The sequence below is a fragment of the Ovis aries genome, chromosome 4, assembly GCF_016772045.2.
Source record: "Ovis aries strain OAR_USU_Benz2616 breed Rambouillet chromosome 4, ARS-UI_Ramb_v3.0, whole genome shotgun sequence".
NCBI lineage: Eukaryota > Metazoa > Chordata > Mammalia > Artiodactyla > Bovidae > Ovis > Ovis aries.
Genome location: NC_056057.1, coordinates 32205486 through 32229117, shown reverse-complemented (window position 1 = coordinate 32229117; position 23632 = coordinate 32205486). Strand labels below are relative to the sequence as shown.

Genomic DNA, 23632 nt, shown 5'->3' with positions numbered 1-23632 from the left:
TCAGAAACTCTAAGGGGGCGTCCAGCAATTTGATTTTACAAGCCTTCCAGGTAATTCTGACGTGTGCTCAAGTTTTGCAACCTGCTGTATTTACTATTTTAAAGGGTTACATTTTATGTAAGAAAGGGATTTTCATAACACGTGCCACGATCTTTCTAATTAAGTTACTAGATTGAGGGTCAAAAGATGATTTTTATTGGTAAAAAAGTTAATTTTTTTAAAATTATTAATTTTATTAAATTTTCACCCTAGCATATTTTTTTCTTTTTATAAAGCCATTTAAAATGTTTATTTTATTAAGGGGTTTTTTTTTTTTTTTTGGCTGTGCCACACAGCATGCAGGGTCTTAGTTACCCAACCAAGTATTGAACTTGTGCCCCCTACATTGCAAATGTGGGGGTCTTAACCACTGGACCACCAGAGAAGTCCCCAGAAGTTAATTTTTATAAATAACATGTATTACTTTTGCAACTTTAAAGAAATTTCAACAGATTTTGTTTTTCTTTTTTTTAAATTTTTCATTTCAGTGGACTAAGACTGACATTTCAAGGATTAGCGTAAAAGAATAGAAGAAAAGTGTGAAGAATGAAAATGCTGCCAATAAAGAACAAAAAAGTAAGCAACAGATCATTTCAAATGGTGAAAGTCTGGACGGGAATACAAAACAGATAACCCAGATGCTGTGTGGTTTTGCACTGGACCAGATTTCGCAAAATGTACCATTAAACACTGAAATGACTAATAATTTCTGGCATTGGGAAACTGCAGTAATGATTGATTTACATAAGTACAGTAAAAAGTGAAACAGGAAACTTTGACTTAAGTTCATCCTGGTGGTTTTCACCGTTAGTTTGGAAAGATAAGGTTGAATTGGAATTTTCACTGTCACAGGATCTTAAACAGCCAGTTGGAATAGATAGGGCTCCTTTGTGGGTTGGTTGTTTGAAAGTAACATATTATTTTTCCATGTAAAATCATACGTTGGAGGGCCGACTGCAGGTAGCACAACAGAATCCTTATTGGAAGGAAATCACAGTGCTGGTAATAGTACAGGTCCCTGGGAGGGCAGGTTCTATGAGATGCCCTGTACTTTAGCAGTTCCCTCAGCAGCCTTTAAAGGACAACCTCTGTGCTGGGGTTAGGGAAAGCAGAGTGATGGAAGAAGGGACTCTGGAGGGTGGGGAGTCCTCTGGGGGAAGGAATGGGGACTTTATTTGCATAAGTGTCAACAGGGAGAACACTAAGGGTGGAGAGGGCTCTGCCACCAAGTGTCCAAATATGTGTGTTATTCATAAATTGAATAACCAAAAAATTTGGGAACTACCTGTATTTGCTATCTTGCCTGGAGAATCCCAGGGACGGGGGTACCTGGTGGGCTGCCGTCTATGGGGTCGCACAGAATCTGACACGACTAAAGTGACTTAGCAGCAGCAGCAGCTGTATCTATTGTAGTGTCAACCTCTGAAACAAGTCTGAAGAGCCTAGTGGTTATACTTGCTGGCTTTGCAGTTAGGTGGATCTTGGTTTGAATACCAATTCCATGTGACCTTGGGCTAGTTACTAAAACATACTGCGTCTCATGTCCTCATCAATAAAAGGCAGGTGGTAATGATGAGTGTTTAGCTGACGGGGTTGCTGTAAGAATTCAATGAGATAATCTATATAAAGCACTTAACACATTGTACATTTAATATAGAGGGCTTCCCAGGTGGCACAATGGTAAAGAATCGGCCTGCAAGTGCAGGAGACACAAGAGACTTGGGTCGATCCCTGGGTCAAGAAGATCCCCTGGAGAAGGAAATGGCAACCCACTCCAGTTTTCTTGCCTGGAGAATCCCATGGACAGAGGAGCCTGGCGGGCTATAGTCCATGGGATTGCAAAGAGTCAGACATGACTGAACACACGCACTCTGTGTATTAGCCCTTAAGATGCTTTAATGATTCTTATCCTTTTTGAAAAAGAAAATGATAGTTTGAAGTTTAGAGAGGTTGATTAACACAACATAAGAAGTGTAAAGAGGACTTTTAATAGTTGTGGGAAATTGCACCTACTTTATTATGTGAGCTGGTGAACCTCCCCACCGCCCAGCACTGAATCTTCACTGAAGATTCCACCAGTTGAAAATCTTGCTATGAATGTGTTCCATAGGAATTTAAGAATTCTAGAGAAAATAAATACAAGAAAAACTTCTATAATGATTCATGATGTAGAAAAGATGTTTATTATTATAATGATTATTTCCTTCAATATGATTGCTGCTTGAAGATAATAGTATTTAAAAACAAAAACCAAAACAAGCCCTGCCTAATAGTGCAGGGAAACTGGGCTGGGTATATTTAATCACGTGTCTTGCTCTTCTGACAGCCCCAACTGCTGAAAATATTCATGAGTGTGGTTTTGCCTTCATGTTCCTGGGTAAATACGGATAATACCTTGTCCTTCTGGGCCTTAGGAATGTTTTGAAAGGCCTGAAGGTTTACAGCTGTTTGGCTCTGACACAGGGTTTCCCAGGGCCTTTGTGGTATGTGGACAAAGCATGTTGGTTATGTGGAACTTGGTGGGTATGCTGCCTATGGCCAATGTCATCTAGAGAAGATGCCAAGGAAGGGCCCCTGGAGCCCCATGTGTCTGTCCCAGGGATTTGGAGCACATCCCAGAGTGGTGCTTCTGTCTTCGAGCAGGGAGACACAAGTTTACTTGTGTCTGTTTACTGCAATTGATTCCATCTCAGTAACATACCATCGAAGTCCAAGCATTTACAGAGTAAGAGGGCAAACTTCCAAAGAACATGAATCTTTGTACCAGAGGGAGTTTGAGAGCTCTCTTGTGATTTCTCTGGGTCTGTTCTGGTTAGCTGTAGAGCCTCAGGCACTGCATGGGTCTCCAAAGAGTGCCAGGATGATGAGTTCAGACTAGAGTGGGCTCAAGTTGGTGGCTGAGTCCTATAGACAAAAGCTCTAGAGTCAGAAGGCCAGAGGTTCTGGGTCTGGCTGGCTAATGTAGTCACGTAACCATTGCCAGTCAAGGAATACCTCCAGTTAGGGCCCAGTCGAAGTGGTTTTCTGAAGGAGTTTGTGCTTAGAACTCTCCTCCATGGGTGCCTTACATTAGAAGCAGTAACTTCTCAACTGACTCTCAGACAGATCCTGATAATACCTGACAACTTCCTTGGGGTATAAGCCTTCCTAAGAATATTCACATTTTAATAAGAGGCAGTTGGAGATTTAAACAGATTGTAAGGCAAAGAAAGAAATCTTTTTGTAGGTTGGGTACAAGGGCAGCTGATGTGGGAAATAACTTTTGAATACACTGTCCTGCCTGGTAATCCTAAATGACATGCATTATGCTTGTCTAATTGGACTGACTTTTCTCTCTTGTAAAATGGGGATAGCAACCCTTGACTTTTCTGACTCAGAAAGATACATCATGACAAACAGAGATAATAGATGATACTTTTGAAAGTATTGACACCAGGGCATTTTGTTTTAATTTTTAATAGGCAGCAATGTGGCTTTAAGGAAAAAGCGTAAGTTTTGGAGTGAGGCAGATGTGGGTTCTGATTGCTCTATATGAACTGCATGAAAAATCACTGAACTTCTGTGAGCTTCAGTTTTTTCACTTATAAATAGGGATGATGGTTCCCACCTCTCAAGATAATTGTAAGGTAAGAATGGGATGCTATTTTGTGCTCTTAATGGTATTAACAGCAATAAATGTTGGGAGTTATCATTCCTCAGAGCACCATTCAAATGTGAGGTTTTATTTTGTGCGAAGAGCAGTTATGGTATAAATCCAGTCTAACCTCAGGTTGATGGAAGGCTGCATGACCTTTGAGGATCCAGGGAACCTCTGGGGTGTGGTCTGAACTGAAGCAGGGGAGCTATGAGCTCCATTTCACACCTGAGGCTGTGCTTCGAGGTGGCCTCTTGGGGCGTTTGACCATTATTCCCCAGTGACTTTATCTTTCAGGCATCCCTTAAAATGCCAGCTTTGAATAAGTGAAGCCCAGTCTGTACATCACCAGCTCACTGTACAGGGCCTGGGACACAGTAGGGGATCTACCAACATTAATTAAATATACAAAGGACCAGGATTGGCCATCTGTACTTGCATGGGCTCCTCCACAAAGTCCAGTCTGAACCTGAGCTCTAGGAAATCAGGACTGGGAGAAGGCTATGTGGTCATGCAATGAGAATTTAATATCCAGATGGTATTGAGGGCAAAAGAGAATAGTGTGGACTACATAGGGATGAAGTGTGTTCCTTTTCATCCCAGGTCAGCCTGAAAAGTCATGTGTCTTGATCTTCAGAGCTGAAGCAAGTATGGAAAATGTTAACTTATGTGTCAGGAAGATGGATGCATGTCACTGCTTACTGCTACTTCTGGAATCAGTGATCATTCATTCATTCAACAAATACTTATTGAGGCCCTACTATATGCCAAGCATTATTTTAGAAACTCAAGATATATCACTGAACAAAACAGACAAAATCCTTGTCCTCAAGGAGTTCCATTTGAATGGGGAAAATAGACTGTTAGCAAAGAGATCATTAACAAAGGTAGGCTGAATATAAACCTAAAGCAGTGTCAGGCAGTGGAAACAGCCAAGGGGTGTGATTCCCAGTAGGCTGGTCAGGAGACAGCAAGAGGGCCTCTCTGGGTGAAGGAAGTATGGAGGAGAGAGTGATAAGAAATGAGGTTTGAAGGAAGCAAGAGCCAGGTCCTGGAGTCCGTTTTAGGCCAAGGCCAGGACTTTGGGTTTATCCTAAGGGTGACAAGAGAATTTTGAGCAGATGAGTGATTTCTGTTCTTAAAGGACTCTGGCCGCCTGCCCAGCTGCTACTGAAGAAGCTCTGGTGAGAGGTAACTGCCACATGGAGAAGCATGGAAGGGGTGGAAGAAATAGTAAATGAAGGATTGTGGCATATGACTTAGTGACTGAGTCGACAGGATTTGCCAATGCATTGGATGGAACATTTGAGAAAGAGAGACCAAGGATCACTCCAAGATGTTTTACCTAATTAGGAGGAAGTGTTTCCTGAGATGGGATGTAAAAAGGAGGGGCAGGTTTTGTGAGGGGAAATGAAGGATTTGGTTCCGGTTCCTCTTATATTCACCTATTGCTATGTAACAAACCACTCCAAGACCTAGTGACTTAAAAGTACAATGGATTATTATCTTTCATGTTTCTTAAAGATGGACTAGGCTCATCTAAGTGATTCTTGGTTGTTTTTCTTTGGCAGTTGCAGTGAGTCATTTGAGGCTCATTCCTGTGGCTGGGCAGGCAATTCTGGCCATTTGCCGGGAGCTCAGCTAGAGCTGTTGATGGCAGTGTGAATATACGTTGCTTGACCTTCTTACAGTAGGGCATCTGGGTTCCAAGAGTGAGTATCCCAGGGAGTTGCATTCCAAGAGAGCTAGGCAGAAGTTCCACCATGGCTTCTTATGGCCTAGCTCTGCAAGTGTCAAGCTGTTGCTTCTGCTTTGTTTTACTGGTCAGGCAAGCCACTCAGGCCAGCCCATATTCAAAGGAGAAAGGAGTAGGACTTTACCTCTTGATGCAAGGAGCAGCATCCATATATAGGGAAGGAAAGAGCTGTTGGCAGTCAACTTGGGGCGCCATCTACCAGTGATACTCTGAGTTTGAGATGTGTACTGATATTCAAGTCTGGGACTCAAAGAAAGATTGAAAGTGAAAGTGTTAGTCATTTGGTCGTGTCTGACTCTGTGACCCCATGAAATGTAGCCCACCAGGCTCCTCTGTCCATGGGATTCTCCAGGTAAGAATACTGGAGTGGGTTGCCATTTCCTTCTCCAGGGAATCTTCCCAACCCCGGAACTGAACTCAGGTCTCCTGTGTTAGAGGCAGATTTTTAACCAGCTGAGTTACCAGGAAAGCCCCAGGGAGAAATTGGGTCTCTGGAAATTGGGCAGGAAAGTTCTCTTCAGGATCTTCTGAATTCTTAGACCTGATATGTTAAATTAGAAACAAATTACTCTCCTGCCTTTTTTTTCCCCAAGACTGATTGGAACTGTATGTTTCAGTTGGATATGTCTCTGGTAGCTAAAAAGAACTGCATTTAAAAAATCATCATTAATATGTATTAATTACATAATACAATGCCTGATGCTATAGACATACAATAAGTATTAATCATTATTATTGGCTAGTACATTTTTTTTACTTCCTTATTCACATTGTTTCTAAACTGCCTGACTGTCCCATGCTGTCTCTGTAGCATGTTATTCTGGCTGTAATCACATTGGGTTGATTGTTCTGGATGCTGTAAAACAGTTCAGATGAGCTTTTCTTTCATTTAACCCATTATTAATACGTGCACCATTTCTCAACCTGGAATCATCTGACATATTTCCTGAGTCCATAAAATCTATGGTATTTAAACATTTCTGGATTTTCATATTTATGGTCATCTTAAAGTAATAGCACATTCTGGAACTCTCAGACTACTCCTTTTATTGAAGTTATTGTTGTTGTTCAGTCACTCAGTTGTGACCAACTCTTTGTGACCCCATGGGCTGCAGCCTGCCAGGCTTCCCTGTTCTTCACTATCTCCCGGAGTTTGCTCAAACTCATGTCCATTGAATCGATAATGCCATCCAACCATCTCATCCTCTGTCATCCCCTTCTCCTCCTGCCTTCTTTCCCAGCATTAGGGTCTTTTCCAGTGAGTCAGCTCTTCTCATCAGGTGGCCAAAGTATTGGAACTTCAGCTTCAACATCAGTCCTTCCAATGAATATTCAGTGTTGATTTCCTTTAGGATTGACTGGTTTGATCTCCTTGTTGTCCAAGAGACTCTCAAGCATATTTTCCAGCACCACAGTCTGAAAGCATCAGTTCTTTGGTGCTCAGCCTTTTATGGTCCAACTCTCACATCCGTACATGACTACTGGGAAAACCATAACTTTGACTATATGGAACTTTGTCAGTAAAGTGATGTCTCTTTTAAGTGATTTCTCTTTTTAACATGATGTCTAGGTGTGTCATAGCTTTTCTTCTAAGGAGTAAGCATCTTTTAATTTCATGTCTGCAGTCACTGTCCACAGTGATTTTGGAGCCCAGGAAAATAAAGTCTGTCACTGTTTCCATTTTTCCCCCCATCTGTTTGTCATGAAGTGAAGGGACAAGATGCCATGATCTTAGTTGTTGAAAGCTGAGTTTTAAGCCAGCTTTTCACTCTTCTCTTTTACCTCCTCAAGAGGCTCTTTAGTTCCTCTTCGCTTTCTGCCATAACATGAGGTTATTTGCATATCTGAGCTTGTTGATATTTCTCCAGGCAATCTTGATTCCAGCTTGAGTTTTATCCAGCCCAGCATTTCACATGATGTACTCTGCATATAAGTTAAATAAGCAGGGTGACAACTCCTTTCCCAATTTGGAACCAGTCTGTTTTTCCATGTCCTGTTCTAACTGTTGCTTCCTGACCTGCATACAGGTTTCTTGGAAGGCAGGTAAGGTGGTCTGGTATTCCCATCTCTTTAAGAATTTTCCACAGTTTGTTGTGATCCACAGTCAAAGGCTTTAGCATAGTCAATGAAGCAGAAACAGATATTTTTCTGGTATATTCCATGCAATTTCATAGGGGCATTTCTACTGTACATAAGGTCATGTTAATACCAAGTAAAGCCAAGTTACATTATGCACTCTAGGCTTTTGCAGTCATTCCATAGAGAAAGATGGTAGCACAACGGAATGGCCCAATCATTGGTATGTGTAACTGTAAGGACCCCAGAGCTTGACCATCAATACATACTAATGAAGTCAATGGCTATATTGTGAAATGTCATCTTTTAATATACAAATTAGCACTGGTTAGTAGTAAATGAATGTAGTAGTGAAAAACAAATATTTTTTGATTAATTAATATTTTTAAATGTCAATATTGTATTTTGAAGTGTGCACTTTGGCCTTTGAAGATAATGGGTCTGTTGTTAAAAGAAAACGTTTTTTAGAAAGATAAATGATGAGCATGATAACAATAAAAGTTCAAATGATGATCCAAGTTTGCAACAAGTGATAGGAAACTCTAATCACCAAATATCAGCAGTTCAGTGGCAGCAATTAACATTGTCCATTACTCTCAATTAATGTCAGTAATTTGCACTTTATTGGTTTTGTAACTTAGTTTGTATTTAATTTGTAAACTTCATTTAGTTTTGGATTCGCATTAAGAGCTGTGAGCAAAAGGCATATACACTTCATTCATCTTAAAGAAATATTATAATTAAAATAATTTAAGTGAACACTGACAACTTAAAATATTTTTCCTTCAATGGATTTTTCTCATTACTCTTATTTAAGAAATACTGACTTAATGAATAAACTTCTCTAAATCCAAGAAACAGTATCATCATAGTCTAAGCAGGAAACAACCAAAACAACTCAGGGCCCATTTTTTTCCTCCCAGAGATGTTTATAGTCTTATACAATTCTGGATCCAGTTGGTTTTTATTGGTGTTTTTGTTTTTTAAAGACTTTTTGTTTGTTTTGCCTGTGTAGAACATAGCAGAAATTTTAACATGCATTTTTGGGGGATGGGTTTTATGGTCTTTAGAGAAATTTGCTCCTTGTACTCCAGCTATACCAATCTACTTTCAATACCAAGAATGTACCAAGCTCTTTGCCATCTCAACACCCTGGCACTTACTGTGTCTCCAATCTGGTCTAGAGCACCTTCCCTTGGCTTTTTCAAGGCTCAGCCTTTTTATTAGGTCTCTGCCTAAATGTCCTTCTTCAGAATGCTCCTCCCTGATCACTTCTGTCTGAAAGAGGGTCCTCTTATTTTCCCTCTTCACCTTCTTTATTTCCCTCACAGGACTTACAGCATCTCTTGTGATTTAAGATGTTTATTTTGCTTTTCCTCTGCATGCCACCCTCTTTGGACTGTGAGTTATCAGCAGGAAAGTTTTGTGTCTGTCTTTTTTACCATTGTAGCATCTAGCACACTGTATGATGAACAATAGAGACTCAATCAGCATAGATTAAATTTGGAAATATAATAATCACTGCTTTTATGACAGTGTGTGGCATCTATGAAGCCATTGTGAAAGTAACAAGAACTTAACCAATGGTGGAAAACATTCAAGTAATTAATCTAAAAAATTATATGGTCTTGGTGTATGTGTTGAGCTGAGTGGTGCAAAGCAACCAAAAGTGGGGATCAACTTCCCAACAGAGTGTAGCTTTGCTTTTTGAGCTATAAATAGTTATTCTCCTGATTCCTGTGGATTGTCTTTCCCTATGGTTTGATGAGAAGGTAAGAGGTAAATAATGATTCCTTGCAGCCCTTTTCTATCTGGATCATGGCCAGGATGAGTGCCTTAGTCAGGATGAGAAATGTGAAGGTTGATAATTAATGGAGTCAGAGGCAAAAATAATGATGAGGTTTTTTTTTTTTTTTTTCTCATACCAACTCATATATGTGGATTCCAGAGAAATAGTGTAGATGCTCTCCTTTGCAAAGCAGAAATAGAGACACAGATGCAGAGATCAAACATATGGACACCAAGGGGGAAAGGGAGGAGGGTGCGATGAATTGGGAAATCAAGATTGACATGTATGCACTATTGATACTGTATATAAAACAGATAACCAATGAGAGCCTTCTGTATAGCTCAGGGAACGCTATTCAATGTTCTGTGGTACCTAAATGGGAAGGAAACCCCCAGAAAAGGGGACATGTGCACATGTGTAGTTGATTCACTATGCTATACAGCAGAAACCAATGCAACATTGCAAAGCAACCATACTCCAATAAAAATTAATTTTAGAAAAACTGCAAACAAAACAAAATAAAGCAAAAAAACCAACAGAGGATCAGGGAAGGGAGAAGGAAAATGGTTGGAATCAAAACCATCAATTACTGTTTTTGCCTTTCTCTTTTCTGTGCCTGTGCTATCTCCTTGAGAACACTTAAACCTTGGCTTTTTGTCCATTCATCCCAGAATTCTGTTGAGTTATATATCAGATACTTACCATTTTTCATTGACTCTTACTTGCACATTTTCCCCACCTTTTAATGTCGCTGAAATTAAGATGCATCACAGTTTATCTCATGTGATGGTTTGTTTGATGGCCTTTTTCTTTTTAAATAACAAATAATGTGCATCTTAAAATTGGTGGCATTTTACAGTCAATAAAATAAATTAACTCTTTCTCTGGAGGCAGTTGCCTAATGTTAATTTTGCTAAGTGAAGGAATCTGAAGCATTTTTCTAGCAGTCAGTCACTGCAGCAGCTTTTCAGCAAACAAATAGCCATCGACATTTCCTGGGCAGTCATGGTGCTCTTCCAGCCTGGAAGTGGAGTCCATTTTTCATTTGAACTTAGGTTGACCCTGTGATTTACTTTGATCAATAGAATATGGGAGACATGACACTGTGTGACTTTGGGGATGTCAGAGGACTTACAGTTCTTTTGGAGAGCCAGTAACCTCCATGTAACCAAACTGAGACTGCTGAATGATGGGAGACACATGGAGTGAGAGGCATTTGGAGGAGAAGGGAAGTCTCCCTGCCAACACTTAGCCTCAGTGCTCTGAGCATGTGAGTGAAGCCATCTTGCATCTTCCAGCCCCAGTCGATTCGCCTCAAATAACACCACTTGAAGCAGAGGTAAACAATCCCCATTGAGCCTGCTCTGAATTCCCAGAATCCTGAACAATAGCTGGGTTTTTGTTTGAAGCCTCTATATTTTAAGGTTGTTTGTTAGGTAATAGATAACTGAGAGGGCAATTGAGTTAGGACTTAAGTCCTACACACTTTTTTTCAATTTTTCCCAACTTGGAGCAAACCCTTTCCCCTCAGATAAAGAAATATTCTTCAGTGTTTCCCATTGTTTCCCAAACTGCCCATGTTTCTCCCTGTTAAGATTTCCCAGCACTAACAAAACAATCCTTAATGTACTATGAGGAGTGACAGTCCAAAAACAAATCCTGCTGGGATCCTCATTTCCTCAAATCACCTTCCTACTTAAAATTGTTTCTACTCAATGTGATAGTGCTTCCTGGGGGTATCTGTGACTCCTAAAATGTGTTTTTCTACCTAATCTAAAGTAAATCTACATAATCACTAGGGAACCCCCTCTAAAAATGTCCAGTGCTTCTAAACAAGAAATGGCATGGCAATTCTATAAGAGGACCCTCGTTGACAACTGTTGTTCAAGATCATGATTACTCAGAGAAACCGACCTGCATCCAACAAACCTGAGAACAACTATGGTACAAGGTGTGTTTGCCAAAGCAACAATCATAGTGGAGGCATGTCTCCTGAGAATGGCCGCTCAGAACAGCTAACCCTGCTGACCAAGCAGGATATCCTCAGTGTGTGCAGCAGTTTCTCAATAGGAAGCATGAGAACTAGGAACATTGCAAAAGGAAGGGCAAGAACACTGAAAGACTAATATCCGGTGAGGTGTGAGGGGAAAACTTAAGCTACTCACTTTGCAGGAACAACCTCACATGGAAAGCTATTTTGGTAGCCAAGTGTGGAAAGTTAACTGTAACCAAATAAAACCAGGGGGGTCATTAAGCCAGGAATGTGTATGAATTCATGAGTCTAGTTTTCCTAAGCTTATTTGCTCTTTCAGGAGAAAATTTCCTCTATTGCTCCATGAAATGTGAGTGTATATGTGTTTTACCCTTTAATAAAACAAACCACATTATCTCTTAAGGTCCCATTATTCCTATTCCACAGCTTAATCCAAGTATGCAATCCAGTAATTATAACTGATTTAACATTTCTTTAAAATTGAAGCACACTACTTTTTCCTTTTTTCTGCCTAACCTTTTTAAAGGGACAATAAAATTGAGAATGAAATATCTTCTGCAGCCTTTGACTGGCACCTGAGACCTTCCCCAGGATCTAGCTGGGGTTATAAAACCTTTCATGAGTTCCAGTCAATCGGTCAACCCAGAAAGTCCATCCGTGTGAAACTTGTGGACATCGATCTACTGATGGGTGCAATGAAGATGCAGATTAATACCATCTTTATTATGATTTAGTGGAGAATCATACTTGACTTTGGATTGCTATATAACATCTGGGAGAGATATTAACCCAGAAGGAAAACTGTAGAACAGGATCACCAAGAAAAAGCAAACTACAAAAGAAGGGGAAAGCGGTGTCAGAAAAGTTCAGTCTGACAGATACTGCCATGAATTTACTGGCTTTACTTGCAATGAGGCAGAAAGAAAGGCATCCTTTCCCTACCAAATACGAAAGCACATTTTTGTTTTGTCACTGTAGCAAAGACACAATGATCGACTTTAAGTTGGCAACACCATTTTGAGGCCTCCTTGCCTTTCCTCTAGACTGCATCAGCAGTTTGCCAGATATCATAGGCTGTGCATTAAAAAACCTCATTCCAAGCTAAGAAAGAAGCACTGTTGGTTTTTCTTCAAATAAATCTAGAAAAAATATTTTTTTTTTCACTTTCTCCTCTAGCAAAGGAAGTAAGGGAATTCACACCAGATCAGAGACCCAAAGGTGAGTTCCCTGGGGTTTGACCCTTCTCTCTTGACAGGAATAGCTTTAAGTAACTTTGGGGGTGACAGTGTGAGATGTCCTCATGACCTTTCCCCAGCCCTCAACATTTCCCTCACAGCACATGAGTGTTTTCACTTCTCTTTGTGATGCTCTGCTGAAGGAACACTGGTTAAACCTACTTCTAAAGATGCAAATGGCCCAGCAAGGAAGGTAGGATAACAGGAACTCTGATCTTCCCTTGGGGCTGAGCATAAAGAATGGGACAAGGCAGGGCTCAGGAAATGTGCACTGAAAGTTTGAAGGTTGACTGTACGGGGGTTATTGATCTTGTTAGGACTTCCAGGTGGGGCACCAGAGCTCTGAGGGGCAACTCAGATACTGAGGCCAAGGAGCAGGGCAGCCGATGAGGGGAGATGATACTGTGGAAATCAGGACCTGAGTGACATAGGACAAGGGCAGTGGGAAGCACTGGGCATTCAGGGAAGATGCCTGATGCAACCCACTGCAGTGTTCTTGCCTATTAAATCCCTAGAGATTCAGTAGGTGCCCTTCCAAGATGACACAGGGCACACAGGTTGGTGGAAAGGGGCCTTTCAGAGTACATGGGGTCTCAGGTCAGCCTGATTTTCTGGAAGATGATGAAGGAATACTTCTTTTCCTTCTCTTCCTCCCACCTTCTGTGCCTAGGAACTAAGACTCTGGCGGGAACTGTTGGTACCAAGACTTAACTTTGGGCTGGACCTTCTTTAACTTCTTCGGCACCCGTGAACTGGTTTCTTCTCAGTCACTCTTGTTAACTGTATTACATAGCACATGATATTCTGTGAACCACTGGCTTACAGAAACAATTTGTGGGCTGCTTTTAAGGTAAGACTCTCTACATCTCATTAAGATGTTTGCCAGTCCGTCTCTTGTGACTACACCCAAAGTCTTGCTAAAATCAAGCCCTCTTGGTTAGCATAGAGAGCCATAATGTGCTAATCAGGGTTGGACTTGAAACAGCTGGGCAATGAACCAGTTTCCTTTATCTTCCTTTGAATTGTCAGTGGTCATCATGATTCATATGACTTAGTTCCTCGAAAGGCAAACCAAAAAAGATGATGGAACAGAATTCACAAAATACCTTCTATTGCCTATGGCTTATGCATGTGTGTGTGCTTAGTCGCTCAGTCATGCCCAACTCTTTGCGACCCCATGGACTGTAGCCCACCAGGCTCCTCTGTCCCTAGGGATTCAATAGGCAAGAATACTGGAGTGGGTTGCCATGCCATCCTCCAGGGGATCTTCCCAACTCAGGGATCAAACCCAGGTCTCCTGCTCTGCAGGCAGGTTCTTTACCTTCTGAGCCAGCAGGGAAGCCCATGGCTTATGCATATATATTTTAATATTATTTATAAGTGCATAGTTAAGAGTGTTTTGGTCTTAGAGTTGGAAGCATAAAATGAAACTATGGTAATTAAATATAGTTATTGGGCAATTGTATTTGCTTCTAATCTATTTTTTAGCTGACCTACTGCAAAGTAAAAGACAGTGACTACTGGCACAAAGCTGATTCTTCCAATTTGGGAATAGAAGAAAGTAAGACTTCATAAGTATGTATGTAACACAGACAAATTACAATTTTTTAGATTTTTAAAATTAAATATTATGGATTAAAGGGCTTCCCAGGTGGCACAGTGATAAAGAATCTGCCTGCCAAGGCAGGAGACACAAGAGACGTGAATTCAATCCCTGGTCAGCTAGATTCCCTGGAGAAGGAAGTAGGAATCCACTCCAGTATTCTTGCCTGGAAAATTCCATGGACAGAGGAGCCTGAAGGGCTATAGTCCATGGAGTCGCAAAAAGTTGGACATGACTGAATGACGGAGCACACACAGCTATGGACTGAAATCCTTAAGTCTGAATCTTCTTGTAACAGTTTAGTTACAAGAGAAGGTCCAATCAGGATATAACAAGATTATAAGACCATTAGTTCAGTGGTTCTCAAAGTGAGGCCAGAGAACCCCTGGGGACACTTGGTTCTAAAGGAGATTCACAAAACCCTGGGTTTTTCCAACTACATATCTGTGTAAAGCTGGATTTTCTTCATATTCTTCTGTTAAAACAGCGTAACTAACAGGCTGGAATGTGGAAGTAGATGTGAGATTCTAACTGTCCTCCCTGAGGCCAGACATTAAATAAATTTCCCAAAATATAACACATGACAATCTTCTCAATACATTTTGGAGAAGGAAATACAGTTTTCATGAAAAGTATGTTATTTATGTCAGCATGTAAAGGATTAGTTATTATACTGAATGAACAAAAAAAATTACAAAAAATTCTTTGGCTTTAACTTCTAACGTGGTAAATATTAACAGAAACTACATAAGTTTTAAGAGTGGAAAAGAGTCCTGGTACTAAGATGTTTGAGAAGTGCTGCATGAACATGGCTCAAGCAAATTCTCTAAATTCTAACCATATAAAGCCTATTTCTTCAGCATAAGCTGGTTTCCACCTTCACCTCTTGCCCAGTTTCCCTCCAACTGTATGCTCATGTCCAGGGCTAATAAATAATTTTGGCAACTGGTAGTCCATAGTGTCGCAAAAGAGTCAGACATGACTTAGCGACTAAACAGCTACAGCAAAGGCATGGAAGCCCATCAGTCAAAACGTTTGTACAACCAGGAAGCACAGATTGTGGCTGAAAGCAGCAGGATTAGCCCCCCTCTCTGAGCGTCCAGGTCTGCCCGCTATAAATTCCACCTGCCTGTGGCAGAGTTAGAGCCCTCTCTCCCTTCCAGCCGGCTGCTCTGCTCACAGGTAAATCTAGCCGAGTACCTGACACATTGTCAGGGGCTGAGCCCTGTGTGCCCGAGCCCATGTTTACCTGCCCTGAGTGCAATCCCTTTGCCTCAGTAGCCCTTCCTCTGGTTTGGAGAGACATGAGGTAGAGTTTCTCTGCAATGATAAGAATGGAAAAGGTCACCAACCATTTTATTACCATCCCAATTTGCCCCGAGTAGGTGGAGCTTCAGGTGGTCCAATATTGTGCATTGTCTTAAACACTGGGGTCAGATTTGTTGAGGCTTAAGGAATAGGTGAAATTCCTCCAGAGATCTTCGATTAACCAAACCACTTCAACCACTTCAGTAAAAACCTAGTTAGCACTTTGCACAGAGCGCAGCAGAGTTAGCTTCTCACCAGAAATGCATGGAATGTACTTAGATGTCTTTTTGGGGGGGTGAGATTACGAGAACTGGGAAAACCAGACGCGGGGGATTTCCGAAGCTGTGAGGCTGAGCTGATGACTGCCAAGGCTGCACGCTTAGCCTGAGTTCTCCTGCAAATTGAACTTCCCCACGCACTGACTCCTTCCCTCTGACTTGCTGCTCTGGGTTGATTGGTGTCCTCCAAAATTCCTATATTGATATCCTAACCCCCAGGTGTTCAGAATGTGACCTTGTGTGGAGACAGGGTCTTTACAGTGGTAATCCAGTTACATAAGGTCATTAGCGTGGGTGTAAACCCAGCATGTCTGGTGTCCTTATGAAAAAGGGAAGTTTGGACACAAGGATGCATGCAGAAGGAAGACTGGGTAAAGATGCAGGGAGAAGGCCATGTGAGTATGAGGACAGGCATCTGTAAGCCAAGGAGGGAGGCCTGGAATAGATCCGTCCCTCACGCCCTCAGGACCTCAGGAGGAACCCACAGTGCTTTTGGACTTCTCACCTACAGAACTGTGAGGAAAGCTTTGTCTGTTGCTCAAGCCACTCCGTGTGTGCGTCTCTTGTCACGGCGGCCCTAGCACGCTTGCCTTCAGGTTTCCAATCACAGCCCCGCTTTCACTCAGGGGAAGAATTCTTACTGAGGGGTTCTTCGTTTGAAAAAGTGAGATATAGAAGACTAATGAGCGTTTTTCTCCAGTAAAGCTCTGATGGTTCCCTCAGCAGCACGTGGCTTGTGAGACTGACCTCCCCTCAACCCTCAGATGGGCAGGGACTTTGCTAATAAACGAGAGGAAGGAAGTGTCTGGTGCCCTCAGAGGTGAGAACCAGGGGCTGTGGCCTGCAGTGTGGCCTCCGCAGCCTCGACACAGCTGTCATTTGGGGACCTCCTTCTCAGGGCTCTCTGCTCCCCAGCCCTGCCAGAGCCTGACCACCACACCCCCCACTATGGGTTCGATGCATTTTGTGTGAGCTGTGCCGTCTGTAATCTGTGTGAAGCTGTGCAGGGTTTGAGGTTGCTGCTGACCGTGGCGCGCCCCAGCCCAACTCACCCTCACCCTCTCACACCCTCTTCTGCTCGGCACCGCCCCCACGGTCTTCATTCTTCTCTTCTCATACAGGGCAGACAGCCCGCTTTAGCCACTCTCTGCATGGCTTCCACTACTTGGATGCCAGGCCTTGTGGATTACTCCTTCCAATTTCTTCTCACTCTGCCTCTTCTGTGTCCACTGCGGGCATCCTTTGGTGGTCAGGCCGTTGGTGGTCCATGTATTAACACTGGGTGACGCTTTGAACACCAAGGCTGTTTTGACTTGGGGGCACCTGGAAGTGTGGAGTAAAGGATATGGGAATTCAAAGGAGTGATAAGGTGAGGGGCAAGGATGGGCTTGCGAGGTAGGGACTGGGAAAGGCCAATTTTCAGGCAGTTGTTGGGGCGGAGGGGTGAGGGCATCTAGCGCACAGATTTAATGGTGATAAAAAGAAGTTGAGAGTTCAATGGCTTGTTTCTGAAATCAACAACCACCCCAGAATGGCAGTACCAGTGTGTCATGTATCACTGCAGAAGCCTCCTGCTTGCTTGAATTTCCTTCCTTGAATCTGGCACACACTAGCACTGCATTTAAATACACAATTTTGGTTAAATGTACCATATCATTTGTCCATACAGTCAACACATATTTACTGAATATAATTCTCAGTATGGAGATTTGGTAGGAGACAAGGCTGACCAAATCCCTGATACTTTACTACCATTCGCTTCAACAACTCCTACTCGAAATAATATTTTCAAGTTAATTCTTAAAGGATGAATCATCAGATTAATACACGTGTATATGCACACTCATTGCTAGACATACATATGACAAATGTATTACTAAAGCCCCAACTATAGACTTTTAATTCATTTGTTAAATGAATTAAATGAATGTATCTTCAAAATGAAGATACTAAGGAGTGACGATATTCAGTGGTCACTGAGGTGATGGGCTCTGTGAAAACTGTAATTATTTTCTTTTGATGGCTTTTTCGTTTATTGGATGAAATGGAAAAATATGGGGACATTTTCAGATAATAAGAATTATCCCCTCCATCATTCCATTGTTTGGTTTTCGGTATTTTCGTCTTTCAACTTTTAAGATTGAGAACTCTTAAGTCTGCTTCGCAAAGTTCATGGGAGGAGGACAAATTTAGTTGCCTGTTGCTGAGTTGGTATTGTTCTAACTCCTTACAGTTGTCATGTAAATAGCTTTCAGCTTTTAATTTTGAAAGGCAAAGAGATAAGCTGATTCCTCTATCCTCCTCCCAGTTTCCCTGTTCAGATACCCCAAAGCACCAGCAAGACAGCCAGTCCTCCTCTCCTCTCATCCAAGGGCAAGACAACTTTTTTCTCAGTTTTTTTCTCTCTAAATAACCACAGATTTTCAGAGAAGGCCAACAATTCAAAATATTACGTGGCATTAAAAAAAAAAAAAAGGAATCACACACAGACCTTTCAGACGGTCATATAATAAGTTATAAACTGCTGGGTAATCTGGATTTAGACCACCTACAGCAGAAGCTGGGTCCATATTGGGCGAGCATTGAAGACAAATGCCGTCTGTGGTTAAGCGCTAGATTCGTCATGCTCCGGATCCCCTTTCCACTGTCTACTTGCTTGCTCAGACTTGGCAAGGGTCCAGTGGAGGAAACAGGGGGAGAGGAAGCCAGTGGAGAATGACCAGTTTTGTACTCCAGCTTCCTGAAGGGCTAATTTGTCTGGACTTGCTTGTAACGTTTTGGAGAAATACCTCACACGTGACAAAGGGAGAAGTTCTGGTTATAGAAGTGAGAATTATCTAGATTGTCCCTGGGGTCATGGGCAGCAGGGAGTGAGAAACATGTGCCTTTGGTGATGGTGTCTATATACGAAAACAGGAAGAGACATCATAGAAAGAAGGCTCCCTGGAGATTTAGCTCTTGTCCTGGAACCCTGGGCACCTTGCCTTACTTTTGGGCTCCTGGGCCTTGTGTGTAGGGCTGCATGCGTTGGTTATTCTTGCCATGTGATTTTAAAGCCAGTATATATTGAATGAGATTTTCCAGGTGTCAGGCCCTGAATTGTACGTGTTGTAGGCATTGTCTAGTGTAGTCTTCCTGGCACACAAAGACTACTTAGCCCCAGTTGTTAGGGAATAACAGTGAGATACAAAAATCATTAAAAAAAAATTTGCCCAAAGTCACAGATTTGCTCTGCTTTGTGTCCCAGCACTTCTGAAGTATCAGATCATTCAATGCCTGCATTAGTTTCATTTTTTTAATCCTCTTTCAACATTCTCTGCTGTACAGAGTGTGTACAGGAACCTTCCTGTGTGCCATTCATTCAGAATTCAACAAGTCTTTCCAGAGAATTGTTAGCTGCTAAATGGAGTGAAAATGTATAGCCTCTGCACTGAAAAAGCTCATCCTCATCCATTCGTTCCTCTATCCAGCAGAGTTTTCCTAAGCACATCCCTTGTCCCAGGCAGTGTACTAGGTGCTAGAAATAAAAAGCCAAATAAGGTACTGTGTTTAGTGTTAACAATGAGAGTAACAATGCTGATAATAACAGCTAACATTTACTGAGCACTGGAGGGTGTGCCCTGTGCTGTTCTAAGTATTTTGTATCTATTCACTCATCATTCCACAGCACAAGTGACTCAGGTACCATTACCACAATCTTCATTTTACAGATGAGGAAACAGAGAGAGACACAGAGAGGTTGAGAAACAGTCTTGCTGGAGTCAAGATTGAAACAGAACCAGTGTAAATACTGTACATCCTTGTTGGAAACCAATGCAACAAAAATATGTGTGTAATGAAGTGAAATTCTTGAAAACTGAGGTCAATCCCTGGTCATTTGAGCCAAGGGAAGTCAGTGCTCAAATGTGTCTATCCAAGGGTTCAAGATGGGTGTCTGGTCCTTAAGTGGGCATGTGGCTCTGGGCAAAGTTAGGATAGGAGAGCTGCTAGAGTGTGGAGAGCTGGGTATTCAAGAGGCAGAAATGAAAGTATTACACTTTCTTTCAGCTTCATTTCAGATATATGGAGATGTTTCTAAAACAGTGGAATTCAGGGTTACGTGGAAGAATGGCTTTGTTGTGCTGGAGGGTCAGCACATCCTAGTAAGAATTCCAAGATGTTATTTCCCTTATTAAGTTTCAAATGTAAGGTGTGTGTTCATTCACTCATTCAAGAGATATTTATTAAATATCTACTCTATACCCAGAAGCTGTTGTAGGCCTTTGGAATACACAGTGAACAAAACAGAAAAAATACTCTTACTCTCATGGAAGTTACATTGTTGTAGGTAAGACCTGTGAAAAAGCATTGCCAATAGGGAACTGAGAGTGTGGGCATAGGGATCTGCAGCTTGAATTTAAGTAAGACAGCCAGGCAAAGTCCTAAAGCAGGTGGGACTAGCCAGTGCCAGGATTCTAGGGTAGGAGGTGCCCTTTGTGCTTCAAGAGCAGGCAGGAGGCCAGTGTGGCTGAAGACAAGCAGGAGGAGGGGTCAGAGAGAAAAAGCGTGATAGGGCCCTGTAGACCACTCTAAATCCTTGGCTTTCCCTTTGAATGAAACAGGGAGGGCAGTGTATTGGAGGCACTGAGGAAGAGTTTGATTCTGGGTACAGTTTGAAGTCAGCAGATGTTCTGTAGACAATAAGCAATCTGGGTATCAGAGAAGTAAAGGCATCAAGGACTGCACCGTGGCCTTTGGCTGGAGCACCTGGAAGGGTGGAGAAGCTCTTCACAGTGAGGGGAAGACCTTTTGTGGAACCATGGGGAGAAGACCAGGCATTCTGTTTCAGGAGAGGCTGTGAGGCATTAAGTGGAGAGGCGAAGCTGGAACTCTCGGGGATGTGGGCTGGGGCGCAGAAGAGAGGGCTGAGCTGGGGGTGACAGTTAGGGAGCTCTCAGCATACAAGTGCTGTGAAAGGCCAAAGACAGCTGAAATCACCAGGGGAGTGAGATAAAGAGGAGAAGAGGACCGAGAGCTGAGTGTTAAGAGGTTGGGCAGAGGCAGCCAAGTGGACAGAAGAAACGGCCAAGTGGTAGGAGGCAACGAGAGTGCAGGGTCCCAGAGGCCAGTAGAGCATGTCCTGTCTGGTCTTCTTTTTGTCCAGAGGGACAGGACTTCTCGAGTAAAAGTCAAGTCTGCACCTCACTCAGGGTCTAGGAGTCAGGAGTTAGTCAGATAGACAGTTTTACAGGAGAGAAACAACTTTACTTCTCCTGCCGCAAGGAGAAACAAAGACTATTAAAGCAATTTTCATAACTGGGTCCTGTTCGAAGGACCCGCGTGAGTTCAGTCATGAATGAAGATGTTAGCAACTTCAATTAGTCATTAAGCCACTTCTTCATTTGCTGTGTACATGTGGTTTCTAACCAGGCAGGGATTTGTTTAACAAAACAATCATGGTCTTCCTTTTCCCTCACGCCCTTGAATCTAAAGATCAGTTTTGAAATGTTAAGTCGTGCTATACTGTACCTCTAGAGTGTCTTATTTTTATTTTTCTAATTTTATAAGGAAATATATAGGTAGGTAGATAGATAGATAGATAGGACCTTAATGAACACATGTGAAATGAAAACCAAAGTTCTCCTGTGCTGACCAACATCTTCACCTTTTTATGCCTTTGAAATGCATTTACCAGCCACCTGCAGACCCTTGAACCCTGAGCTGTTCCCACAGTATTCATGACTTTAAACCGGTCCATTCTTTAAATGGCTTCAGCCCTCTTTCAGGCATCCCATCCACACCCTCTGGTTTGGACTGGATCCCAAAGGAGCTGGGTTTGGCTACATCACAACATGGGCTCGAGACAGAGGGAAACCAAAGTCTGATTTCTGGGGAAACACTGGCAGGAGACACGAGCCACCTGAATGAAGCCATAGTTCTTCAGTGTCCTGTGAGCTCAGGCAGTCGGCCAGGCAGTTTGGAGAGCAGAGCCTGGAGTCACCCCTGAGGTCATGAGCTCTACCCCTGGGTTATGGAGGCCCTTGCGGGCAAGCCTGTGGGCGGAGAGGGAGCTGATACAAGCTCAGTCCACTCATCCACTCAACATTCCTTTGCTGAATGACTCCCATGTCTCATGTACTTCGTTTCTTCATGAATTAACAGTATGTTTATTTTATTACATTGAAGAAACCAGACATAGCCTACGAATGAGAGGTCTGGAGATAAAGGATGTTTTAAGGTTGGGGGGAAATAGCACAACTGTTGAGTCAGGCTAGCATGGGTTCAGATCCTGGCCACAGCTGTGTGTTACTTTGACGGGTTGCTTTCCCTCTTCGGGTCTCAGCAGTCTCCTCCAAAGGGAACACTGTGATGAAATCCTTGATCACAGATGATATGGGAGCAACACCTGAGAGAGCAACCCTCACAGAGCAGGGAGTTAGGGTGTTGTAACGGGTTACCACTGTTTTGTTTGTTGTCGCAGGGTGTGGGTGAAGTTGGAGGTTTAAAGGAGACTTCCTGTGCAGAGGCTAAGAATCTGAAGAATTTTTGCTCTCTTCAGGCTATTTTCCTTCACACTTTGTCCTGGTAGACACTGGCCATCAATCGCCACCCTCCTTCCACTCCAGCCAGGATGGCCTCAGGGTGTGGATCCAGGCCAATACCAGTTCTCTGGAGTTTGCTGATGAGGTGTAACCTCTTTACCTTGGTCATCCCAAACAGGAAACCAAGAGAGGCACTTCTGAGACCTTGTACGCTGATACCTTTTTGAATAAAGTGAAGGGATTTGACTCAATGGAGAAGGCAATGGCACCCCACTCCAGTACTCTTGCCTGGAAAATCCCATGGATGGAGGAGCCTGGGTAGGCTGTGGTCCATGGGGTTGCTGGAAGTCAGACACGACTGAGCGACTTCACTTTCACTTTTCACTTTCATGCATTGGAGAAGGAAATGGCAACCCACTCCAATACTCTTGCCTGGAGAATCCCAGGGTCAGCAGAGCCTGGTAGGCTGCCGTCTATGGGGTTGCACAGAGTTGGACACAACTGAAGCAACTTAGCAGCAGCATTCAACTCAAAGTCCTGGGCAGCGAAAATCAGGAAGAGTCTGAAAGCCTTCCAGGCAGCCTGTTAGACAGCCATGGAGAAAGCCCTCAGGCAGGAACACATTTAGAAAGTAGTTCAGAGATTTCCCTGGTGGTCCAGTGGTTAAGAATCCATCCACCAGTGCAGGGGACACAGGTTCGTTCCCTGATCCAGGAATATTCCACATGCTGTGGGGTAACTAGGCCTGTGTGCCACAACTATTGAAGCCTGCGTGCCTAGAACCTGTGCTCTGTAATGAGAGAAGCCACCACAGTGAGAAGCCCATGCAATCCCTGCTCGCCTCAACTAGAGAAAGCCCGCACTCAGCAACAAAGACCCAGCGCCCCATGCACTGTGATGAAGAGTAATCCCTGCTCGCCTCAACTAGAGGAAGCCTGCACTCAGCAACAAAGACCCCGTGCAGCCATAAATAAATAAATATATTTTTTTAAGAAAGTAGTTCAAAAGTCCTGATTCTCTTTTCTAAAAAAAATTGTATTTGAAGATAGTTGATTTGCAATGCAGTATTACTTTCAGTGTACAACAGAGTGATTCAGTTATACATACACACATTCATTATTTTTCAGATGCTTTTCTCGTATAGGTTATCACTGGATATCGAGTAGAGTTTCCTGTGCTGTACACTAGTTCCTTGCTGGTTATTATCTTATATATAGTAATGTGTGTATTAATCCCATTAATTAATGTGAATCCTAAGCTAGTTTATCCCTCCCCTCCATATTTCTCCTTTGGTAACCACACATTTGTTTTCAAAACCTCTGAGTCTGTTTCTGTTGTGTAAATAAGTTCATTTATATCATTTTTATTTTTTAATAAAGGCCACGTATGACAAACCCACA

At 42.5% G+C, this 23632-nt stretch overlaps 1 long non-coding RNA gene across 2 annotated transcripts in view; it reads left to right on the top strand.

The window, feature by feature from the left end:
* Nucleotides 1-23632, top strand: part of LOC105610700 (uncharacterized) — a 174382-nt gene extending 150750 nt beyond the window's left edge. For both annotated transcript variants that reach the window (XR_006059608.2, XR_009600339.1), the window contains one exon: nt 528-23632. This is a non-coding gene — a long non-coding RNA (uncharacterized LOC105610700). The remainder of the gene's footprint in view (nt 1-527) is intronic.